The sequence below is a fragment of the Schistocerca cancellata genome, chromosome 4 (genome assembly GCF_023864275.1).
Source record: "Schistocerca cancellata isolate TAMUIC-IGC-003103 chromosome 4, iqSchCanc2.1, whole genome shotgun sequence".
Taxonomy (NCBI): Eukaryota; Metazoa; Arthropoda; class Insecta; order Orthoptera; family Acrididae; genus Schistocerca; species Schistocerca cancellata.
The window spans coordinates 301364582-301390198 of NC_064629.1; the positions used below are offsets into that span (position 1 = coordinate 301364582).

At 45.5% G+C, this 25617-nt stretch overlaps 1 protein-coding gene across 1 annotated transcript in view; it reads left to right on the forward strand.

Annotated features, from left to right (window-relative positions):
* Positions 1-4174: 4174 nt before the first annotated feature.
* LOC126184969 (clumping factor A-like) overlaps positions 4175-25617 on the forward strand; it is a 43997-nt gene continuing 22554 nt past the window's right edge. The window contains exon 1 of the mRNA XM_049927664.1: positions 4175-4307. The gene's annotated coding sequence lies outside the window, so the exon portion shown is untranslated. The remainder of the gene's footprint in view (positions 4308-25617) is intronic.

Sequence of the window (25617 nt, forward strand, 5' to 3'; positions counted from 1 at the left end):
TTCGCACCTATTATACAAAAAGACGTCCGATCACATCAGAGGCAAGCTTACGACTCTCAAACTCTGAGGAAATAACAATATTCCAAAGGGTTTACAATTTTTCTCAACAAATGAATTCCTACTAGTTGTTGTTACATTATTCATTTCGATTATTATTTCATAAATGAATCCAGAAATAAACATAGTAAACAGTACAGGATTGCGTAATTAATAATAGAAATTTTAAGTGTGCAAATAATTCGCAATTTCAAATGTTTCTAAAAAATAATTTTAACTGTACATTCAGAACTGGTGCTTATCGATTATAACATCGAAACTAAAATATTTTATAAAGTAATTCATTTTCATATGTTGTAGCTTGAAATATAGCATACTGTGTATGAAATTATATGAAATTTTTCAGAAAAGCAACTGAGATAATATTCACCTGTCCAATGCCAGAGGAGGATGTCCCGTTACAAGCCATCAAGGAGAGGCCCAGGATGATAATTTACTCTGTCTATTAGCGTTTGCTGGGAATGGATATATTCCTGAGCAAATAATGGTGAAGGCAACAAGGCTCCCATTTAGACCCATAATATACCTGCAAGTCATCCCGCGCAGGCCGCATGTCTCTGGTAGTTTGGGGCTGGGTGTGTTCCCGTAGACCTGGAATGCTTCATTTGATAGATGGACTACCTTATGTACTCGTATTATGAGTAATATTATGATCCAGCCTGTGCGACAACTGTATCCCAAGGAACTGATGTGTTTCCATCAGAATTAGTCGCCAGTAAACATGTCAGCAATGGAGGTGGCTTGCAGAACAGGATGAGATCTTGGCTGACCTCCTGCACCAGACCTCTGCCTTACTGAATAAGTATGGGCATACACGAAATGAACTATATGACAAAACTGATCCGGCCGTGCTTCAAGAAATCCTTTGGAATGTCACCCAACCTGCATGGGAGAAAGTAGCAGACAAGTGAGAGAGACGTTTATTACCTAAGACACAGGCACACCCCTGCCCCCTCCACCCTCCCCTCCACCTTGAACCATGTACCTTGCCGAGGTGGGGTGGCTTGCATGCCCCAGCGATATAGATAGAAGTACCACAGCTGTAATCACAACGGAGGGATGTCTATCTAGAGATCACACTAGCCCGTGGTTGCTCAATAGAGGCAGCCACCCTTATAGTAGTTGCAGGGGGAACAGTCTGGATGACTGGCTGATGTAGCCTTGTAAAATTAGCAGACATGGCCGCTGCTGGTACAGTGAACGGCTGAAAACATGGGAAAACTAAAGTCGTTTTTTCTCTGAAGGCATGCAGCTCTTCTATATGGGTTAGTGATGATGGAATCCTCTTCGGTAAAATATTCCGGAGGGCAAATAGTCCCCCACTAGGGAACTACTCAGGAGAATGTCATCATCAAGAAAAACAAAACTGGCATTCTACTGGTAGGAGCGAAGGAGATTATACGCAATATTCGGGTGGGTAGATCAGTTGATTTAAAAAAGGAAATGGACAAGTTGAAGTTACATATAGTGGGAACTACTGAATTGCGGTGCCAGGAAGAAAAGGACTTCTGGTCAGGTCAGTACAGGGTTACCAACACAAAAAATAGGTTCAGTGCTGGATACGGCGTAATAAAGTATAATAATATAGGAAGGTGCATAAACCACTACGAACAGCATAGTGAATGAATGATCGTAGCCACGACTGCACAGAGCACAGTTTAATCATTGCCAACACTTGGTTTAAGAGTCACGAAAGAACGTTTTTAAGTGGAACAGACCTAGGGACACTGGAAGATTTTAGATTGATGATATAATTGTAAGACAGAGATTTGGAAACCAGATTCTGAACTGTAAGACATTTCCAGGGACAGATGTGCACTCTGACCATAATTTATGGGTTATAAACTATAGATTAAAATCGAAAAAATTATGAAGAAGGGACCAGGATAACTTGAAAGAACCACGCACGGAGTTTTTCCGGCAGTCGTTCTTCCCGCGAACCATACGCGACTGGAACAGGAAAGGGAGGTAATGACAGTGGCACGTAAAGTGCCCTCCACCACACACCGTTGGGTGGCTTGTGGAGTATAAATGTAGATGTAGAAAGAACCAGAGGTTATTCAGAGTTACAAGAGGAAGCACTAGGCAACGTTGGACTGAAGCAGGAGAAAGAAATGTAATAGAAGATAATGGGTAGAATGAAATTTTCATTCTACTGCGGAGTGTGCGCTGATATGAAACTTCCTGGCAGATTAAAACTGTGTGCCGGACCGAGACTCGAACTCGGGACCTTGCCTTTCGCGGGCAAGCGCTCTACCGCCTGAGCTACCCAAGCGCGACACACGCCCCGTCCTCACAGCATTAATTCCGCCAGTATCTCGTCTCCTACCTTCCAAACTTCACAGAAGCTCTCCTGTGAACCTGCTGTGGCTAAGCCATGTCTCCGCAATATCCTTCCTTCCAGGAGTGCTAGTTCTGCAAGGTTCGCAGGAGAGCTTCTGTGAAGTTTGGAAGGCAGGAGACAGAGTACTGGCGGAATTAATGCTGTGAGGACGGGGCGTGTGTCGCGCTTGGGTAGCTCAGGCGGTAGAGCGCTTGCCCGCGAAAGGCAAGGGTCCCGAGTTCGAATCTCGGTCCGGCACACAGTTTTAATCTGCCAGGAAGATAATGGGTAGGTTTGGGAGATGAAATAATGAAGTCAGCAGTAGATCACATCTGCCACTGAAATACAAGGTCTTGTGGAAACTTTCGATAACATAGGAGATATTGAATTTAATTGACGAAAGGATTAAATATTAAAAACGCAGCAAATGAAGGAAATGAAAGGGAATACAGACGTATAAAAGATGAGATTGAAGGAAAGTGCAAAATAGCTAAGCAGGAATGGCTCGAGGACTAATGCAAGGCTGTAGAAGCATGCATAACTAGGGAAAGGTTGACGCTGCCTTAGGAAAATTTAGGAGATCTTTGAACATAAGAGAATCGTATGACTATTACGAGCTCATTTGGGAAAGTAGGAAAGCTCAAAGGTAGAAAGAATGTATAGAAAGGCTATACAAGTGAAATGAGCTTGAAGGCAGTAAAAGAAGAGGAAGCAGATGAAGATGAGATCAGAGATAGGATACTATGAGAAGAATTTAACAGAGGACTGAAAGTCCTAAGTAGACACAAGGCCCCTGAAGTAAATGGTATTCCATCAGAATTACGGAGATCCTTGAGACAGTCAGCCATGACAAATTTCTTCCACATGGTGTGCTAGATATGTGACACAGACGAAATCGATTCAGACTTCTGGAAAAATGTAACAGTTCCAATTCCAGTTAAGAAAAGTGCTGACAAGGGTTAATACTACCGAACTGTCAGTTTAATAAGTACTACTTGCAAAATACTGAGACAAATTGCTTTCAGAACAATTGAAAAACTAATAGAAGCCGACACCGGAGAATATCAATCTGCGTTTCGGAGAAATGTAGGAACAAGCGAGGCAATACTGACCCTACGACGTACCCTAGAAGATAAGTTAAGAAAAAGGCAGATCTATGTTTATATCATCTGTAGATTTAGAGAAAGTTTTTGGAAATATTGACTGGAATATACTCTGAAATTTTGGAAAGAACATTGTTGGAGCCAACGTCTGCCCCAGCGTGTGGACCTGGCCTAAATTATTTATTTCCAATGACGAACCCCATAGAACGCAATAACGACTGAAAATTATTGCCAATTATTAACATCATCAGCATAAAAATAGAAAAGGTTATAAGTTTGTGTTATTTGGAATGATAATACGTAATAAAGAAGAAGAGAGATATATCGAAAATTCACTGTGAACGTAACACATGAATGTGTAATTGTAAACATATTAAATAACAATGTAATGGGTTAAATATCTGGGCTGCTAGAGGCCATATAAATACAATAAATAAATATCACGTAGCAAAATATGAAAAAGGGTCTGCTCATAAGACCACGAAGCCAACAGGAATTACCTTCAGCGATAAGTTTTCGGAAGCTAAAACGTATATTTACACCTTTCTGCAAACAAATGTTCATGTCGAGTCACCGAAAGTGCTAAAACTGTTCACAGAAATTAGGCGAAAAAGGAAGTCTTCACCGTCGGACACACTATTCGCTTGGTCGTGCTATACAACCGTTGGATCAGCGACAACATTTATCGATACACAAACACGGCCCAAGCCGTCGGAGCTTGTCGCAACAGTCGTTTCTTGCACGCGCTGCCCAGACGTCGGCAGGCATTGCCGGAGAGGGGGTTACACTGCAGTTTGCTGGTTTTTCGCGGATTAGGACCGTAGGTAAGTGCGGCTGTCAATTGTGTAACAGTTTTCATTGATCTGATTTGTGTTTGTATTTCTATCGTTTAATGTGCTCTGTAACTTCAGTGGCTAAGTACTGCGAAGCAGTTCGTAGAGTGCAAAGAATTCTTATTTTCAACTGGACGCATTCCGTTGATGCTAAAGGGGTTCGTGGCTTATTTTTGTTAGTGTTCTCTGGAAGGTAATATATGTTCTCTAGAAAGTAATATCCTTGAGACAACAGTTGCAGTAAAGAATGCATGGGTGTAAAATTCATGTTTTCATTTGGGTAGTTTTGATCTAATACATTGGGTATATATTTTGCGAACATCTAGACACCGGTAAGACCTCAAATGAAATGTAATGTGTTAAAACGAGCTAGGTAATTAACTATTTACAACGCACAAAAATTTATGCGTTACATGTTTCTAGATTTCGAAGGTTAAAGGAAAAATTTCCTTAACGTTTGCGGAGGAAGCTTCCACACGGTTACTACCCCTTCAGAGATTTGATGCATTGGCTTGTTTATTGAGTTCGAATTACGCTGAAATATTTTTGTACCTAAAAATAATTTGCCTTTAAAAAATTTAAATGTCAAGTTCATATTCAAATGAGTCCTTAATAGTACTGAACCAGGCATGCAAAAGGTATTCAAACGTTTGAAAATTGTATTGCATATACTGAAAAACTTTGTTCCATCTGGTTAAACAGTATTTAAGTGAAAAGATCTTAAAGCAGTTGTTTATTTCACATAATAATAGCAAAACTAAAAGACTTACAAAATTTTGTGTATCTGAAAGGAATATTTTCATACCTAAATTACTTGGCATTTTGTTACGGTGTTTCCATATAAAGGGAGAAGCCTAGTTGGTTGCAAAGCGTTTAACTTCGGAGTACGTAAGTGATCGCGAAGAGTCAGCAGGGTCAAGGTATTTTGGTTTCAGAATACTTTCTGCACCCAGGCAACAATTAGAAATAAGCTTTCGCGCTTCATCGAAGATTTCTTTGTACAAGCTCTGAATTCTGCTTATCTGAGTAGTTTTACTCTCGGCTGTTGAACATTTTGTAGGACCCATTGGGCAAGGCTGTCCATTACCAGCGTATGCCGTTTAGCTTTCCAAATGCTTTTTAAAATTTGTCACTGCATATCAGACGAGAAGTCGTGTAGCTTTACTCTGTGCAGTGCAATAATTTTAAATACGACTGAAATCTCTTGTACGTCTTGCTTGAAACGGACTGACTGACAACGCATACATGACTTCTCCTGAAATCTTGTAGCGTGGAAGTAAAACTGGTTACAAAACTACTAGTTTTGTAGGAATAGAAACCCTAATCTGGCTTCACCAAGCTAAGTGTTTGATCGTTGAGTGCAGATAATCTTCCCACTTGCAACAGATGCGCATGATTTGAGGCGAAGCTAAACTTCACATCATTGGCGCCGCAAGGCTGAAGTGGAATGTGAAACCTTAATTGCCTATGTGTGCATAAAGCTATCCGAATTTTCTCGAAGTTATGGTCTGAGAGTTCGTTTTGTGCGATTAAGAGTAGTTACAGTAACTGCCACTCATCACTTACCTGTGACAACCGTGAATATATTTGTATCCTTAAACCCCGCTGTTTTCCATAAGTTAAAGTTGCATCTATTCGCTAGTTGAAGGGAGAAAGGTATGAATTTGTACAAATGCGTGGAAGAGCACTTCCTTAATGTCTCAATTTATAGATTGACTGTCCCGTGACGCAACAAGTCTTATGGCACGAAATTTCGTTCCAGCATGCCTAAAAAATGGATGCTGCTCCAGTTTTTCCGTACAGATTGTTAAAAATACTTAGCACATAGTATTAACATCGAAAAATCCATTCCGTTTACTTTACGGAATCAAAGCACTACAACCCCATCTTAAGGGCTCAAGCGTACAGACCGCAAAATTTGACATGGATAGGCGTTTCGACAGACTAACATGCCGGGTCCGGCGGGCAGAACACAGCCGACCTCCCTCTCCAATTTCTCCAACAAATTGTGCAGTGTAGCGCAGTCGTGCCATCTCCCGACAAGTCTTCTGTCACTGCGCACGGATTAAATGTTCTGATATACAAGACACGGTGCGAAGCAAAAGAAACTGAGTTTGTGGAGAAATGTAAAAACTGCAAATGTTTGTGGGACACGTAGTGAGTTCAGCAATATATATGAAAGAAATGTACTTTCGTTTCTTTAAACGAATCCGTAAGGGTTTCGTCTGGCACAGAGAATAAATTCGTCGACCTTCTGTCTTCGAAAGTTTTATTACAAATACTGGTACTTAACGGAAATAAACATATCGACATTCAATGAAATCATGTTAGTTAATAATTATGGGATACGGCAGCACTGACGTTTATTGCCAGCTGCTGGAAAGTTATGTTGCTAGTGGCCTCTCCTCGCAGCTGACAGCCTCTCAAGATTTACCGTATTTTTCATTAAGAATGATTTAATGTTCAGCAGCTTCGAAGTGCACGATTCATCCATTCTTAATTACGAAAATCTGATCCCAGCTGCGTGGGTGAATGTTTCGTCAGTCATTTCTTTGCCCACGGCTCTCGGATTTTTGGCCTTACCTCTAAAACGGCCAAGGCAAACCTCTGCTTTTGTGTAAAACCAATGTGACCTCTTAGAACACAATGAACTTTTGGTAAATAAACAGGGCGGTGCTGTAATCGCTGAGTGCAGTCGGCCGGGGCGTGTGTAAGCTGCCACGAAATTCGTCGATTTGTCGGTCGATAAATTGTTGCGCGTGAGGTGGTGTAAATTTTTTCGTGGATGCTTAGAATGTAGCTAGGATATTTGTAGAAAAGTTCTAGAATGGGAAATAACATTTGTAATTTTGTAGGTTGCACCATTATTTACGTATAAGCAAAAATCCTCTAGTCGTCTTGCGCACTCTTGTAGTCAAGGTCTTTCCCAAAAACCTTGGCTGTTGATAGCGAAGTCAGAGCTCAATGTTAACGTAGCAAAATTTGAATGCACTCAGGGTTATCGCATCTGCACAAGGTAGTAACACAGGATGCGGTTTTGTGGAGAAAGGATTATCTACAACTAGTATTAAGACGCACGCACTAGTGGCAGATTGCTAAGAGACAGGCATTGTGAAGTTGAAATCTCGTTTTGAGTGTCATTGTTTCTTCTACGCATTTGGTCTAAGAGCTGAACGTATGATTTCAAGCAGAATTTCTGGATTCCCAGTAACGGACTGGACCAAATATATTTTCACGACCAAATTCTCAGCTGCCTAGTTCTGAACACATGGTGCACGTGGGTTTGTCTTCGGTGCAGCAACAGCAGACTGAAGGCAGTTCCTCCTGGGGGTTTCTCCACCTCACCTGTAATCGAAAACCTTGCCGGTCTCTTTGGCGAGCATACCCATTGCAATTCTCCAATGACAATATGACTGAATAGCTTGTGGTGCACGTTAAATCGATAAAACTGGCAATTGGATTTAACTTCCATAAATTGTCATCTAGAAATCAAGCTAATAGTGATGAAAGTATTCAGTTTCATCACAAACTCCTTAGTTCTAAGCAACCTAATGTGAAGTGGTGCAAAACCTCGACAGCTGCTAGTCAGTGACAGATTTTCTAGTAACAACTACTGTTCTAGCATACGGCGTGAGAAAACTGTATCTAGTCCAAATATGTTCATCTGTAAATACAGATGGAGTTTCATTATGAAGTTGAGCTTAAGACGGCGTTTGCTCGAACGCGAGCGAAATATTTACAAATGAACTTTCCCAAGTTAGGAAAAATAATTTCCTGCTTTGACACAGCAAGTGACTGTGCTGTCTTATCAGATGAAAGTAGTTTAAAACTACCAAAGAAAGGTCAGTATGATGGTGGGAATGCTCTTGAAGGTACTGAATAATAGTTATTACTCATGAAATAAAGCTTCGGGGCTGATGTACAAGTAAGGGTGCAGATGTGGAAAGAGCTGTTCTGAAAGTGTTTTAAATCTTCCTAGGTGAGAAAATACTAATCCATAGGTTCTTTACTTTTAAAACTATCTCCTCTGTAGGTTGGTGCCCTAAATGTCATTGGCCTCTTCGTATTTGACTTCAGGTAGCTTGTTAGTCCCAAAACTAGCGCCTAATACTACTGATATCGACTCGAAGTTGAGACTTGAAGCGGAGGTTTCTATATTGTCTATTCGTAGTTCAGGTATGGAGCAAACATGTCATGCTTATTATTGTATAATCGAGCTAACTGCTGCATGCTTTGCTAACTTGAACTACTTAACTGTTGCGCCTAGACTGAATGCAGATACACACTGCATTATATTAACTCTGTTGTTCGGTGAAGTGGCTCCAACAACTGGCTTATCGTCAGCCTTCATTTCTGAGAACGCATGCGTCAAAACTGACAAGCTTGGAGAAGTAGGTTGTCTGAGTTTACGTTAACCTCTTGTTAACAGGTACAACCCTAAAATAAATTTTCTCCCATAGTCATAAACATTGAGTGGGTAGATCAATTATTCTTGGCAAACTATTGTGCACAAATTACCGGACTGGTACCTAGTTTTTCAGCTCACTTGCTGATTTTTGCGAAAGTTTTTGAGGTCAAATGATACTATTCTGAAGATAAGTGTATCTTTAATAAACTGGGGCTATGGAGAGACCGATAAAGAACTTGCTTTTAAACAGACTTACTTTTGGTGTAATCTAATAAACTCTAATGAAATTGATCCTTTTTGAAAAAGACGGTCTTTCGTCCTCAAATACACCTTCATTGGTTTTGACTACAGCGTGTTCATTGCAGATGCTTTCTTCCTATGAGTTGTGAACCCTCTTTCCTGGTGTCCTAGCATACGTACTTCCGGTCGTATATGGGAAGACTTAGTTGCCAGATTTAGTGCTGAACGGAAAATCACATTGTAAGCACTATCAGGCCTATGGTTAGAACGTGTTGCCAAAGTTGGTGAACGGAAAGAAGTGGTCAGGTCCATAAAATTGTTAAACATGCCTTAATTTGCCAGTTGCTGTAAATTTCGGCTGGTGAAGGATTCCACGATACCATTTGGTCAAATTAACTTGGTAGTTGTCTCTTGTTCAACACTAAATGCTTTCCTTCTCAGATATGCAAGTTACATCAGACTACGCTAGTCTGCATGTGCTTTGGCAGAATCCTGCCGTGGTGTCGTGGTAGTTACTCTGTAGATTTTTTCTTAATGTAGGGAAACATCGTTACTGAATTTCTAGCCTGTCCCTAACAGTCGCTTGAGCATATTGTAGTTACTCACTGCATTGCATAGCAATAGCTCGAACCCTTTCCTTGCACGCTGAGAAGTCCACAAAAATCGAAGACGATAAGCTGAACCTCCTGTTAAAACAGTGACGCGGTAATCCTCGTAGTGTTTCATTCTAAAAGCTACACGTGCTTCCTGGATTGTCCCAAGCGACGATCACCGTGGGGAGCTTCAACATTGATTCAGCTCTTGTTTAGCGAACTTGGTCGTCAGCCGCGGGATAGACAGCGTCACCAGCCCTGTGACTGTAGGCTTAAAGTTCACTAAAGTGCTAGGGCGTAGTGCGTGGGAGCGATAACACCCTCTCAGTGGAGAGAGCTTAAGATAGCACACATAGCATCAGCTCGAAGTATTGTTACGCTGGCCTGTAAACAGGTACGTTGAGGATGCCTTACATGCTAAGAAAAATTTTGACATTACCAATAACTGTTACTTCAATAAATACTGCCATGTTCGAACAAAACTAAATTCATTTTGTTAGTGAATCTGCTGGTCATAATTGTTAAATTAAATTTTCTATAGCGGGCTGCTTACGTGGATTTGATTCGTTGATCTTCAATCATGGATTGTCAACAAATAGGTTTTACAGATAAGACGTTAATGGGTAGTAGAACAGCTGTATGATAAAATTATACTATATCCGTTAAAGCTGGGGCTAACCCACTTGATCGTCTCGTATTGTGATCATAAATTTAACTACCCAGCTTTTGTAGTAATTGTTTCGGTCCACCTTCTAAATCACTAGTACTAAAACAGCTCTTTCTAATCGTGTGCGCTCGACAACCTAGCTAAATAGTTTGGGCAAAGTTGTTTACACTAACTAGAAGTAACTGAGCAGACTGCTGTTAACTTCGCACTTATTTAGCAGATAAACCCAGCTCCAGAATACATTGGCCCTTTTCCACTGTTAATCACTGGTGAAATCATAAGAGTATGAGACGTTATAGACAAATTAGCTGTTACACATTCTAGGAGACCTGCTGGCCTACAGTTTCACAATGTTTCATTGCCTGTTCGCTAGTCTTACAGATAGTGGCTGCAAGTGAAAATTAGACGACACATCTTTACATATACTTCTCATTACTCTGACAGGACGTCATGTCCTAGGTCTTCCTTCTTTCCATTTCCTAAGAACCGAAGTGTCGACACAGTGTTTGGCAACACCAGCTTTCTGTTGCCAACTCAGATGTTGGTGATTCGTAGAAACTCTATTCTTGGCTTAGTTTTGAACCAACCTACCATGTCGCTTTCGTTGTATACAGGTCTTAAGTTTAATATGCGAACATTTCAATCAGTTACGCCTCAAATAATGACTTACTGTTTCAGTACACAAGGAAATTTTTCTTAAATTTCTGAAACTCACTGTATATTTCTTTGGCTACGGCGTGTGCGAGCAGAGTAATACTAAATCTGTAATGCCGTAGACTTTCCCTTTATTGCATCATACATGATGCACTTGGTTTAACCTAAGGCATTAAATGTAAACTTTATAATTTTTTCCTTCTTACATAAGGTTTTAATTGGTTCATAGACCCATAGTTAAATCAATTTTCGACGTCATATAAATAAGAAATATTTTTAAAACTCCAATAGACTCAAAACAATACTCATGGTCTTGGAATGAATAAAAAACTTGCAAAATCATTTGAGTAATCTCTACAAAAACAGCTAAGTATAAAATACAGAGGAGCCTAAGGATTTATTTGAGTCGACAGTTGGCTAACAGTTTTAGAAAACTTCATGGTGGCTGGCATGTTACTGAAACTTCCTGCGTAACTGAAATCTTTCTGGACCAACATGACTTTAAATTTCCATGTACATTTCTGGTATTGTTGACATGAACAGTTGTTAGGAAAATTTGACAAATTTCATTAAGGAATAAATATATGAATACCTAGTAGAGCGAAGAGTCTCAATTTTAATATTAGTGAGATCTGAATTCTAAAGTTTGGAACGCTTTATTACCTATGACTGACATAATATGGAGACATTAGCAGTAAGCGAACATAATGCTCACTAACAACGTAGTGAAGTTCATGAATGTCTGACACAACAATGGACAAAATGCAACAATGTCAATAGCCAAACAAAAGCGGGAAGAACGATAAATGTAGTCCAGATCGTTGACATGCAACTTCAGTTTTTAATAATAGTAGCTTCCAGACCCCAGTGACATTGTGTGTGGCCGATTATGCTCTACCTTCACTTCCTTGAACGGTAATCTCCTTTTGTACAGTCAGATGAAAAGAATTCCCACTGTAGAAACATTGATTGCTTTCCACAACTTGAAATGGAGATTGTATCAAGCGGCTATGCCCTTCGGCGTAATATCACTCCGTAAGTACCTCTGCGTGAGCAGTTCGTGATATTAACCCCATATTCTAGTCACTAGTTAAGTGTCCGTTCTGGAAATGTCATCGTAACCTTTTCAAGGCGCTGACAAGCCGTTATAATGTAATGAATGTATCTGAAGTACATTTCATCCAGTACATGAATCGCAGAATATGTACAGTTCTTTTACTTCAGGTGAAAGAATGTGAAATATAAAATTAAGCATCGATACGTCATCTGCACATCTCTTTGCTAGTCTAACGAAATATTGACTCCCCGATGTGAAAACATGGATATTAAATATACTGTCCTCAGACGTTTGTAGTAAACAATGTTCTTTGCTGTTTTTGGGATAGGTACAGTCCTTCGAAAATACATAGCAATTTCTTCTTAGTTTCGAGCACACTGTTGCCTGCAGAGACGTTTATCATTAAACGTTTGAGCTCTCGTTAAGTGAAGTCCTTGACTGCTTTGACTTTCCAGTTTTAGTTAAGGCAAACTTAATTCATTTTTCTAAACAAGCTAGTTCTTGTATTTGAACTTCTCGTAGATTCATGGTATCACATTTACTACTTGTATCTGATCTAAGATACCCAAATGAAACCCCCTACAGGCCTGGGGTATTCCTGCCTGTCGTGAGAGGCGACTAAAAAGTCTCACCTTTCAGCCTCTGTGATAGTCCCCTCCAGGTTTTGACCACCATTATTCAAAATTTTCCCGAAGAGCGAGCCAATTCGGGAAGAGCGCCTTACATAGTGCTGTGTCCATCATGCACTGAAACCTCCCTCACATTTCGTCGACGTGGATCTGCCCTCCCGCTCATTCTCCAGCTGCTGGGCGAGGTCACCCTCCCTGGTTCCCCCAGGGGGTCCACAACTCTTCTGTGGATAGGTGCGTAGCGAGCACGGGACCCCGAGCTAATGTGGCCCTCCTTCCTTTCCGGGCTGCATACCTTCCCTTTCCGCATCCTTCCCCATCCCCCATCTTCGCCCCTCCTCCCCTCACCTCTGGCTCTTTCCTTCCCTTTCTCCCCATCTGGGAGTATGGTTTGTGCCTACGTCCGGAGACGGACGCTCGAAAACGTAACGCATTCTTCGCCTTCTTTGCTTGTATGTCTTCTTCCTTCCTTTGTCCTTCTTTTCCTTACCTCTTCTCTTTACCCTTTTCTCCGCTGCGGCGTTTGAGACCCCTCTTCTTTCCTTTCCCTTTCTCTTTCTTCCTCCCTGTGCGTGTCTGAAGGCCGACCCACGCATTTTTGTGCGTAGCCGGTGACGGGGTAACGCGTGATTCCCTGCCCTGGGTAGACAGGTAGGACACGTACGTACCCCCTGGTAACGGCCAGGCCCAGGGAGGGGTGATTACCCGAGCTGATACCTTCCGAAAAGTGCCGATTGGTCCCTCCGTCTGTTTTGTAGGGAGGTGTGACCTGAGGGGTGAACAATCACCTAAGGCGGGAGTGCCCTCAGAGAGGGCCCCCACAAGGGAGGAGCGCGCCATCGGAGACGCCGGTAATCATGGGGAATTCTTCCGCAATGGTTTCCTCACCTTCCACTATGTCTGCTCACAAGCGTAAGTATACTGAGTCTCAGCCACAGACGGTTCTTCCATCGTTGCCACAGTTCCTTGTTGTTTCTCAGTCTGACGAAGGTCACGACTTCTCAACGGTCAACCCTTTCATTATTCAGAAAGGTGTCGACGCAATTGCAGGTCCTGTAAAGTCTTGTACCAGATTACGGAATGGCACCTTGTTAGAAACAGTCAGTGCCCTCCAGGCACAAAAATTGCTGCGTACTTCACTGCTCCACACCTTCCCTGTCCGGGTTGAAGTGCACCGCACTTTAAATTCCTCGCATGGAGTCGTTTATACACGCTCCCTTGATGGATTGTCTGACGAAGAAATTCAGCACTACCTGTCTGACCAGGGCGTAACGGCTGTTCATAGTTATGAAAAGGGTTGACATGAACATCATTCCAACCCGCACTGTCTTCTTGACATTTGACAGTTCAACTTCCATCGAAAATCAAAGAAGGCTAGGAGATAATTTCCGTTCGCCCTTACGTCCCAAACCCTACGCGTTGCTATCTGTGTCAGCGGTTCAATCACACCAGCCAGTCCTGTTCCAATCCGGCCAAATGTGTTAAGTGTGGCAAGGATGCCCATGAGGGTGCTTGTCCACCTCCATCCCCTCGCTGCATCAACTGTATGGGTGACCACGCTGCTTCCTCTCGAGATTGCCCCGTTTTTAAGGACGAAAAGCTCATCCAGGAAATCAGAGTGAAGGAAAAGGTGTCGACCTTTGCTGCTCGAAAATTATTCGCCAGTCGACAGCCCACCGTGCCTCAGACAGGAAAATACAGCACTGTCCTTGCTTCTCCTCGGCCAACAAAGGAGGCGGCCACGCAGACTTGCGACCTCACCTTTAGTGCCATGGTCGTCAGATCGGCCAGCGCAAAGATCACCCGTTCAACCTCACCACTTTCGCCTGCCCACTCTATGGCTCACTCTTCATCGGGTGCTGCTAAATCTCGAGCCCAAAAGTCAGACACCAAGACTTCGAAGAAAGAGCATACTCGTGAAGATTTTTTTACGTACCCCAACTTCACAACCATCGGTTCCTCCTTCATCTAAACATCATAATTCCAAGAAGGCCACAAAGAAACCCAGTTCCTCTCCTTCTCCGCCAAGGCGTGTCCCATCTACAGCACCACCTGGCGGAAATCGCCCTCAGCCGTCTTCTGTGTCGCCGAGGCGCACTGCTGGTGGCCGATCAACCGGCCGATCACTGGTAGCAGGAGCTGCTCCTGAACAACCTATGGATCAGGATCTTCTGCCTTCGGGTGCATGCCATTCCATATTGTCGGTCGCAAGCTCTGAGCAGTCGTTGAGTTGACAGCAACCTTGGTCACATTCCTCCATTTTCTGTTCACCCTATGTCCATTATCCACTGGAATATCCGCGGCATTCGAGCCAATCGGGATGAATTGTCGATCCTCTTTGGATCCTACTCGGCGGTCATCGTCTGTCTTCAGGAAACAAAGCTGCGTCCCCATGACCGCTTTGTTCTCCCTCATTTTCAGTCTCTGATATGATCTCCCCTCTGTTGAAGGCACTCGAGCCCATGGAGGACTCATGATTCTTCTCCATGATACTCTCCATTATCACCCAATCCCCTTAAACACTTCCTTCCAAGCTGTCGCCGTCAGTCTTTCCCTTTCTGGATACACGTTCTCTCTTTGTACTGTAAACATTCCATAGTCCACACCAATGGCACGAGCTGATCTCCTTCATCTTCTTGGTCAGCTTCCACCCCCCTATTTGCTGGTTGGGGACTTCAATGCCCACCACCCGCTTTGGGATCTCCACATCCTTGTCCACGTGGCTCACTATTGCTAGACGTCTTCCACCAAGGGATCTAGTTTGCCTCAACACTGGGGTCCCAACATTTTTGTCTGCCTCCACGACAAATTTATCTCATTTGGACCTTGCGGTCGATACTGTTCCGCTAGCTCGGCGCTTCGAATGGTTCGCCCTTGATGATACACACTCGAGTGACCACTTTCCATGTGTCCTTAGACTGCAGTCTCAACTGCCATATATGCGCCCGAGATGCTGGAAGTTTGCCCAGGCCGACTGGACACTTTTTCGTCTCTAGCGACATTCGATGACCGTCACTTTCCCAGCGTCGACGATGAGGTCACACACATTACCGACGTTATTCTTACACCTGCGGAACGTTCAATACCACGCACCTCCGAATTGCTCCGGCTCTCCCCAATTCGTTGGTGGAACGAGGCATGCCGTGACGCAATACGTGAGCGGCGACGTGCTCTCTGCATTTTTCGCCACCATCCTACTTTGGCCAACTGTATCCGCTATAAGCAGTTCCGAGCGCGATGCCGTCGTGTCATCCGCCATAGCAAGAAAGCAAGCTGGGACTTCTTTACTAGCTCTTGTAACACCTTCACTCCCTCCTCAGAAGTTTGGAGTCCGATTCGACGGTTATCTGGCGCACCTAGTTTCTCCCCGGTCTCTGGTCTCACTGTCGCGCATGATAAATTAGTGGACCCCGTCGAAATTTCTAACTCTTTGGGTCAACATTTTGCTGAGATTTAGAGCTCTTCAAATTAGCCGCCAGCTTTTCTCCCGAAGAAACGTGTAGCGGAAGTGCGACCTCTAGCTTTCTCTCAAAATCACAGAACCTATAATACTGTTTTCCTTATGTGGGAACTCCAACACGCACTCTTCTTCTCGCTCTTCCGCCCCAGGATCGGATGGTATCCACATCCAAATGTTGCTGCTCCCCTAGGGGCTCCACACCTCTTTCGTGGGTACGTGCGTGGCAAGCACGGGGCCCTGAGCTATTGCAGCCTTCTTTCTGTCCAGGGCTGCATTTCCTTCCCCTTCCCCTCCCCCTCCCCTTACTTTCCCTCCTTGCTCTTTTCCCGTCCCCCTCTCCTCTCCCTCTCGTGGTGTCCTTGCTTATGTTGGCCCCAACTACCCTCTTGGTTCTGTTGGTTTTACAATTCGGCATTGTTGCGTAATCATCTCCTCCTTTTGGCATTCCTTGGTCCCCCTCTGGGGTTTGACCTCCATTACAAAATTTCTCCTCTGTAGTGTGAGCCATTTGGGGAAGAGCACCTTACCTAGTGTCTCCGACGTGCGCCCTCCTAGTACATTCCACCTCTTCTTTCACGTCGTTGTCTGATGCTAGGATGCATAGCCAGCATGGTAGCCAGCCTGTGTCTTCCCACTGTTCACAGGCCCCTCTCTGTGGTGACTGTGGACGTCCACTCCATGAGGGGAGTCTGTGTGTTCCCCCTCCTGTGTGTGTAAATTGTCATGGTAGTCATTCTCCACATTCACCAGATTGCCAAGTATATATGAAGGAAAAGAAGATACAAGAGTATAGGTCCCTCGATCGTTTAACCTACAGAGGCCCGTAAGAAGTATACACGTCTGTGTCCATGACATCTAGTTACGCCTTGGTTACATCTTCACCCCTCCTTTCCTCCCCCTTCCTTAGCCCCATCCTGGACCCCTCTCCTACACCCCTCCCCTGCGACTCCCACACCTTCTCTGGGCGCTGATCCCCTCCCCAGCTGGAGAAGTGTCCCACTCTTTCGGCGTCTGCCGGTCAAGGGCGCTTCTCTCGGGATGCCCCTTCCCAATACCTTCCAGGCCAAAGGTCTGCTGCCGCGCGACGACCGCAAGAGCCGCGGTCTGTCGGCCCCCAGGTCGCCTGGTCTCCTTCTGTTCCTGATCTTGCTGCAGCTGGCTCCTTCATGCCACACAGCCCCCCTCGACCTCAGCCTGAACGGAAGAAGAAACATAAGTCCCGGGACAAAGAGCCTCTGGTGTCACTGGAGGTCCCTTCCGCAACTTCACAACCGGATTCAGACCTGTCGTTCATGGATGTCGCCCCCTCCTTGTCGGTGACGGGTGGGGACCCGGCGGTATGACTGGCTTTAGCGTGTTCAGCCCCCATTTAAATCACCGTTCTGTGGTTCTCCAATAGACTTGTAAAGGATACTATCGTCACCTTTCGGAATTGAAATCCCTTCTTTCGTCCTACTCTGCAGCTTGTGTGGTTCTCCAGGAATCTCATTTACTGATGATCACTCACTGACCCTCCGTGGGTTCCGCGTTTTATGTTGAAATCGGGGAGACCCCTGTGGGCTTCTGGTGGCGTTTGTATGTTGGTCCGTACAGACATTGCTAGCACGTGGATTCCTCTTCAAACTACATTGGAAGCAGTTGCTGTTAGGATCCACTTCGACTCTGCGGTCAGTTTGCAATCTTTATCTCCCTCCTGACAGGACTCTTACACCTGCTGCCTTAACTGCCCTTCAACAACTTTCTCCTCCCTTCCTCCTCCTTGGGGATTTTAATGCTCATCATCCTTTGTTGGGCAGTGCCTTTCCGTCTAGACGAGGTCTTCTCATAGACCACGACATTGCAGACCACGACTTGTGCCTTCTTAATGATGGCACCCCTACTCATTTCAGTGCTGGTCATGGTACCTTTTCTGCCATTGAGCTTTCTTTCTTCTCCCACTCTCCTCCCTTCATTACACTGGTCGCCACGTGACGACCTTTGTGATAGTGACCATTTCCCGTTGATTATCACGCTCCCTTCCCGCTTCCCGATGGATAGGTTGCCGATTGGCCTCTATACACTGCACAGGTCGCGTTTTCTCCCTCTTTGTCGTGTTGTATTGACGACGTCCTACGTGACGTGTCTGACGCGACTGTTCGCGCTGCTAGTCTTGCTGTCCCGCGCTCATCTGGGCCGTTTCATCGCCGGCAAGTCCCATGGTGGAGTACGGCCATTGCCATTGCCACCCGTGATCGCCGTCGAGCTTTGCAACACTTTAAGTGGCACCCATCTGTAGCCCGCCTTACTACCTTTAAACGCCTCTGCTCTAAAGCCCGTTATTTAATCAAACAGAGCAAGCTGATATGTTGGGAACGATTCGTTTCTTCCCTTGGTTCTACTGTCCCTCTGTCACGGGTATGGGCTAAACTTCGCTCTCTCTCAAAGGTTGCCATCGGCAGTCCACCCTCCCACGCCTTCACCTCCCAGATGGCCTTTGTACGGACCCATTAGTTCTTGCAGAACATCTAGCGACCCATTTTGCAGTGGCATCAGCATCAGCCTCCTATCCAGCTGCTTTCCTTCACCAGAAACAGCGGGCTGAAGCTTCCACCTTATGTTTCACCCCTTTAGTCAGAATCTTACAACAAACCTTTTACTGAACGGGAATTTCTTTCTGCTCCATCTTCTCATGATACGGCCCCTGGCCCAGATTCCATTCATAACCAACTGCTTCACCATCTCAGTGCTCCACAGCGGCAACTTCATCTTCGGGTGTTTAACCGTATCTGGCTCCAGGGTGACTTCCCTTCTCAGTGGAGGGGATAGCACAGTGGTTCCTGTCCTTAAGCCTGGTAAGCACCCCCCTATCTTTTGACAGCTATCGGCCAATTAGTTTGACCAATGTTGTTTGTAAGTTACTTGAACGGATGGTAGCCCGTCGGCTCAATTGGGTCCTCAAACCTTGGGATCTATTGTCCCCTTACCAGTGTGGCTTTCGGGAGGGACGTCTCCAATCGATCATTTACTTCGCTTGGAATCCGCAGTTCGGCAGGCTTTTTTCCAGCGCCACCATTTGGTTGCACTGTTTTTCGACCTTCGCAAGGCCTATGACACGGCCTGGCGCCATCACATCTTACTTACCTTTCATCAGTGGGGTTTTCGGGGCCCACTCCCGATTTTTATCCGCCAGTTCCTGTTCCATCGGTCATTCAGAGTCCGAGTTGGTACTGCTTTTAGTTCTCCATGGACCCAGGAGATGGATATCCCACAGGGTTCTGTCTTGAGTGTCCTTCTTTTCCTCATTGCTATCGATGGACTTGTGGCCTCTGTCGGTCCCTTGGTCGCCCCGCCCTGTATGTGGATGATTTCTGCATTTGAGTTAGTTCCTCCTCGATGGCATCTGCAGAACGGCTGCTCCAGGGAGCTATACAGCGTGCCTCTGCATGGACCCTCTCACACGGGATTCACTTCTCTCCTTCAAAATCGCAGGTGGTCCACTTCTGTCGCCGTACTACGATCCACCCAGAGCTCTCGATGCACAACGATTGCCTGTGGTCCCACAGTTTCGTTTCCTGAGTCTTCTTTTCGACAACAAGCTCATTTGTCTGCCCCATATCAGACTCCTGAAAGTAGGATGTTTCCGTAAATTCAGTGTCTTTAACTTCCTTGCCCACTCCTCTTGGTGTGGGCCGTTCCCCCCTCCTCCGTCTTTGTCATGCTCTAGTTCTGTCTCGCTTGGACTATGGTTGTCAAGTTTATGGTTCAGCTACTCCTTCCACACTGCACGTGCTGGATCCAGTCCTCCATCGTGGTATCCGTTTGGCCACCGGTGCCTTCCCTACTAGCCCTGTTGATAGTCTCCTGGTTGAAGCTGGGATCCCCCCCTTTCCGTTTGGCGGTCCCAGTTTCTGGTGTCTTATGCACTCGCTATCCGTTCCTCTCCCACTCATCCGTCCTATTCTAACCTGTTCCCAGACCATGGACGTCGCCCACCCGACTCCCGCGCACAGGCGGGTTTACCGGTTGGGCTCCACCTTGCGTCTCTTTGCCGTTATTTTCAGCTTCCTTCTTTGTCCTGTCTTCCTCCGTCCCTCCCCTCCTCTCCACCCCCCCCCCCCCTCTGGTTAGTTCCTCGGCCTCGAATTCGGATGGATCTACGCCGAGGTCCGAAAGATTCCATCCCCCCAGTGGTGTTCCGTTCCTTTTTCCGCCAAATTTTATGGGAGTTTCGGGATGCTGTTGTTTTTTACACTGATTGCTCTAAATCTGCTGATCATGTGGGGGTATGCCTTCACGTCCTCTGTTGGAACGGAAAATCATCTGCTGTCACAAACATGTGGGGTGTTCACTGCCGAATTGATGGCAGTTTCCCAGGCCCTTACCTTTATTAAACAGTCCCAACAAAACCGCGTTTTGTTATGTATGGACTCGATGAGTGGCCTTCTTACTATTGAGGTGTTTTTCGCCCCATCCCTTGGTCTCTGCCATCCATGACCATCTCTCTGATAATCACCGTGCTGCTTGTTCCATTGACTTCTTTTGGGTCCCTGGCCATGTGGGTATCCCAGGTAATGAGCTCGCTGATCGTTTGGCTGGGGGAGCAGTCACTTACCCTCCTGTTTTCTGTAACCCCTCCTGCAGCGGATTTACGGCTTCACATCAAATCCCACTTCGCACAGTCATGGGCCACTTCTTGGGAGGCTACTCCCCTGTCTAATAAACTTCGTGCAATTAACATGACACCAGGCCCGTGGCGTTCATTTCGCCTCTCCCGAAAGGACTCGACCACACTGTCGTCTCCGCATTGGTCATAGCAGGCTGACCCATGGTTTTCTTTTGCGTGATGAGCCACCCCCACTTTGTGGTTGTGGAGCCTTCCAGTCAGTAGCCCACATTTTGGTTGAATGCCCCCTTCTTTTGGCTCTTCGTGCTAAGTACAGACTCCCCCACACATCAACTTTGATGTTGGCTGACGATTCCCAGATGGTCTCTCTGGTTCTCGGTTTCCTCCGGGAAAGTGGTTTTTATTCTCAGTTTTAAGGTTTTTATCTCTCTGGTGTTGGGGCAGGGCGGTGAGTGTTTGGGTGTCTCCCACTGTACGCAGTGTTTGGGGATTCCAGATTCGCCTCCCTTACAGAGATCCTCTTTTCTTCCCCTTTCACTCTGTTTTTACCCTTTATTTTTTAAGGATTGGTTAGTCTCCTCCCATACGTACTTCTACATTAAAGCGGTTGCACCTTTTAAGTCACAGGTGGTCTTGCCTATGCTGCTTCAGCATAGCGTTGGGTTCGTTCTCTTGCTGACTTCCCTTTTGTTTTTTTACCAATGACAACATGACTGCCCTTTTACGTTTTTAGCTTTTCCCTTTTATTGTTCTGACTTTAAGATGTCCCATTAGCAAATGGACCATATTTGAAACAGGGGACTGATGACCTTGCTGTTTCGTCCCTTAAACCTCAAACAACCAACCAAATGTTGGTGCGTTTATCATAGTCTGCGTTACCTCCTTCGCCTTTATAATCGTATTTGGACCGACAGTACTTTTCCCAGACGATGGCGGGAAGCTATCGTCGTTCCTGTTCCGAAACCTAGAAAGGACAAACATCTCCCCTGTAGCTATCGCCCCATTTCCCTTACGAGTAGTGTATGCAAAGTTTTGGAGCGTATGGTGAATTACCGTTTAGCTTTGTGGCTGGAATCCCGCAGTCTAACAACTGCGCAATGCGGTTTCCGAAAGCATCGTTCTGCAGTTGACCATTTTGTTGCTCTCTCCACTTACATCATGAACAATTCTCTCAGGAAACGCCAAACAGTTTTGGATCTGGAGAGAGCATACGATACCTGTTGGAGGACAGGCATCCTCCGCACACTGTTCTCTTTGGGCTTTCGAGGTCGGCTGCCACTTTTTATTCGTGAATTTATGGCAGAACGCACATTTAAAGTGCTGGTGAACACTACTCCCTCCCATACTTTCTCCCAAGAAAATGGGGTACCTCAGAGCTCTGTGCTAAGTGTTGTACTGTTTGCCATTGCTATCAATACAATTATGGAATGTCTCCTTCCTGATGTCTCTGGCTCCCTCTTTGTGGACGATTTTGCGATCTACTACAGCTCTCAACGGACCAGCCTTCTTGAACGACGTCTTCAAGGATGTCTCGATCACCCCCACTCTTGGAACATCGAAACCGGCTTCCACTTTTCTCCCAGTAAGACCGTTTGTGTTAATTTTTGGCGTCGCAAGGAGTTCCTTCTGCCTTCCTTACATCTAGGCCCTGTCAACCTTCCGTTCGCGGACGCCACAAAATTCTTGGGTCTTATCTTTGACAGAAAACTGTGCTGGTCCTCCCACGTTTCCTATCTTTCGGCTGTGTCTGCGATCCCTCAACACCCTCAGTGTCCTGAATGGCACCTCCTGGGGGGCGGACCGAGTGGTCCTTCGCCTCTATCGCGCCTTAGTGGGCTCGAAATTGGACTAGGAGAGCATAGTTTATTCCTCTGCTCGGCCGTCTGTTCTTCGGCGTCTCGACTCTGTCCACCGCTGTGGATTTCGTTTAGTGTGTGGAGCTTTCTCCACCAGCCCTGTGGAAAGCCTTTATGCTGAGACTGCTGAACCTCTGCTGTCCAATCGGCGAGCTGTCCTTCTGAGTCGTTATGCTAGCCACCTGTCTTTCACGCCCGTAAATCCGGCCCATGACATTTTTTTCGACGCGTCCTTGGATTTAGGGTATGCAGGCTGCCCTTCCTCCCTACTACTACCGGGAGTCCGCTTCCGTCAACTGCTCCATTCTTTCCTTCCACTTTCCTAAAACTTTGACAATTGGGGGTACAGCACCGCCTTGGCTCCGACCCCGGACCTGCCTGCTCCGTGACCTTTGTCAGTTTCCTAAGGATGATACCCCTTCTCTTGTTTATCGTCGGGCATTTGCTGCTCTATGCGCACAAATGGATGCAAAATTTGTTTACACTCATGGCTCAAAAACATCGTTTGGAGTTGGTAGTGCCTATATTGTTGGCTACACCCCAATCGATTTCGGCTTCCCGACCAGTGTTCGGTTTTTACTGCGGAGTTTTACGCTGTTCTCCAGGCTGTCCAATACATCCGTCGCCATCAGCGGATACAGTATGTATCTGCTCAGATTCGCTCAGCTCTCTCCTCAGTCTCCAGGCCCTCTAGTCCACCGGATTCAGGACTGCCTCCACTTGCTCCATGTGGGGGGCGTCTGTGGCGTTCCTCTGGATCCCAGGACATGTTAGTATCTGTGGAAATGAGGCGGCCGATATAGCGTCCAAGGCTGCAGTCTTTCTTCAGCCTGCTGTTCGCATGATTCCCTTCGCCGATCTGCGGAGTGTTTTATGTCGTCGTGTTGCTCTTTTATGGCATACATACTGGTCTACACTTCCCAATAATAAATTGCGGGATATGAAAGTTCTTCCCTGTGCTTGAACCTCTTCCTCCCGAACTCGTCGTCAGGAGGAGGTAATTTTAACTAGACTCCATATAGGGCACTGTCTTTTTAGCCATCGACATCTTTTAAGTGGCGATCCTCCCCACTGCTCTGTTGTGGTCGGTGAGACACCTTTTACTTGAGTGCCCGTATTTTACTCCGTTACGCGCCCGTCTACAGCTGTCGCCTGATATATCTTCAATTTTAGCAGATGACACGCGCTCAGCCGATCGCGTTCTCGAGTTTATTAGTGCCAGTGAGATGACGTCAGTCATTTGAAGCTCTTTTTGGGGACAACCAACCCCTTCTGTAGTGGTTTTTTAAGCTTTCCTTCTGTTTTTAGTTTCCACAATTTTTTTAGTTCCCATCGCTGCTGGTTTCCAGTTTAATTTTTTTACCTTTTCCTAAGTCACAAATGGGGTGCTAATGACTGTAGTTGTTTTTTCGCCCTAAAACCATAACAAAAAAGAAACCCACGGTGGTCAATCTCCCGCACTGGCGGCGCAGGTCAGGGCTTTCAATTGCAGTTAAAGTTGGATCCCTTCTTTCCGAACTGGAGTCCTTGCCTTTACTACCTATACCTGAGGACCATTCAAGTACACCTCCATGATGTACACCTCGGCAGCAGCTCCGCCTGGACCTTTCACATGACCACAACGACTAAGTTAACCACACAGCTCACTGATGCCACTTTCTCTCGATTCTTGACATCGGCTGAGGCCATGAAGTGTTTTACGCCGACGGCTCGATGGCTGATCACGTCGGCTTCGCGTATGTCCAGGGAGGATATATTTAACAGCATTCCTTGCGGCATGGCTGCAGTGTTTCCACTGCTGAACTGGTGGCTATATCTCATGCACTTGAGCACATCCGTTCATGCCCTGGGGAGTCGTTTCTTCTGTGTATACTCCTTCAGCAGCCTACAAGCTACCGACTAGTGCTAACATTGTCATCCATTAGTACTGGTCAGTCCATCTATGCCCTGGAATGGTCCAGTCGTTCAACAGTGTTTGTCTGGACCCCAGGTCATGTCGGAATCCCAGGCAACGAAATTCCCGACAGGCTACGCGGAAAGTGCTTCTGGAGAAAAGCATCTCCGAAACTGACCTGCGTTCTGTCTTACGACGCAGGGTTTTTCGGCTTTGGGAGAGGAAATGACATAACAGTACACACAACTGCGTGTCATTAAGGAGACTACGAATCTGTGGAAGTCTTCCATGCAGTCCTCTCGCAGGGAATCAGTTGTCATCTGCCGGTTCAGCGTTGGCCATACACAGCTAACACATGGTTACTTCCTCGACAGCGATGACCCATCTCGGTGTCACTGTGGCTCACAAATGTCACCCATCTCTTTCTGGACTGCCCACTTTTAGCAGCTCTGTGGCGGACTTTTAACTTTCCCAGCACCCTACCTTCTGTGTTGGGTGACAATGCCTCAACAGCAGTTTTTTTATTCTTGAGGGTGGGTTTTATCATATGATCTAAGTATTTGCTCATGTTCTTTGTCCCCCTGTGTCCTCCACTCTAGTGTTTTCAGGGCAGAGATTTTAATGCGTTGCAGACTGGCTGGCTTCTCATTTTTGTTCTCATGGTCAGCCAGCCATAGTAATCTCTTGTTTTGATCTCTTCATGTTTTTTGCATCTCTGTGGTTTTGTGAGATTTTGTCCAGTTTAGTGTTTGCCTTTCTCATTCTTGTGGTTTTCTCCTTTTTTCCAGCTTTGTTTTGTATGTATCGCTTATTTTGCTCCCACCCTTGTGGAATTATTTTAATTCGAACGAGTGACCTATGACCTCGCAGTTTGGTCCCTCCACGTCCTTTAAACAAACCAACCCAAATGAAATTCTGTATTCCACATTAAAAATTCGCCAACTCGAGTCACCTGACACTGGATTGTTGGGTTTTTATCGATGTACATTTGATTCAGCGTCTTTCCATTGAAGTCTTCTGGAAGGTAAGTTTCAGATGCCTTAGTCAAAAAACGTGACTGGCGGCGGTGGAGTGACTGAATACGCTCATGAATTCCATTCCTTGCCATCGCTCATAGCATGACCCGATTTTTGAACTTGTTCCTCCCGTCTGATAACTCTGCCACATTCTTTTAACTGTTCCTGGATAGTCTGCTTCGCTAGGACACTTTGAGGACTCCTTCTCTAAGAGTTTCACATCA